The sequence below is a fragment of the Terrapene carolina genome, unplaced genomic scaffold (assembly GCF_002925995.2).
Source record: "Terrapene carolina triunguis isolate 2854851 unplaced genomic scaffold, T_m_triunguis-2.0 Scaffold564, whole genome shotgun sequence".
NCBI classification, from domain to species: Eukaryota; Metazoa; Chordata; order Testudines; family Emydidae; genus Terrapene; species Terrapene triunguis.
Window position 1 is genome coordinate 112,570 of NW_020664915.1, and position 258 is coordinate 112,827.

At 46.1% G+C, this 258-nt stretch overlaps 1 protein-coding gene across 1 annotated transcript in view; it reads right to left on the bottom strand.

Annotated features, from left to right (window-relative positions):
• Positions 1 to 258, bottom strand: part of LOC113407956 (zinc finger protein 585B-like) — a 44,290-nt gene that overhangs the window by 41,152 nt on the left and 2,880 nt on the right. The gene's annotated exons all lie outside the window — the stretch shown is intronic.

A 258-nucleotide genomic window follows, 5' to 3' on the forward strand; every position in this document is an offset into this window, starting at 1 on the left:
GTCTCGCTCCTGTGTGGATTGCCTGATGTTGAACAAGGTTTGACCTCCCTGTGAAACATTTCCCACAGTCCAAGCATTTGTGGGGTCTCTCTCCTGTGTGGATTACCTGATGTTGAACAAGGTGTGACTTTTTTATGAAACTTTTCCCACAGTCCAAGCACTTGTTCGGTCTCTCTCCTGTATGGATTGCCTGATGATAAACTAGGTGTGTCCTCTGTATGAAACTTTTCCCACAGTCCAAGCACTTGTGGGGTCTTT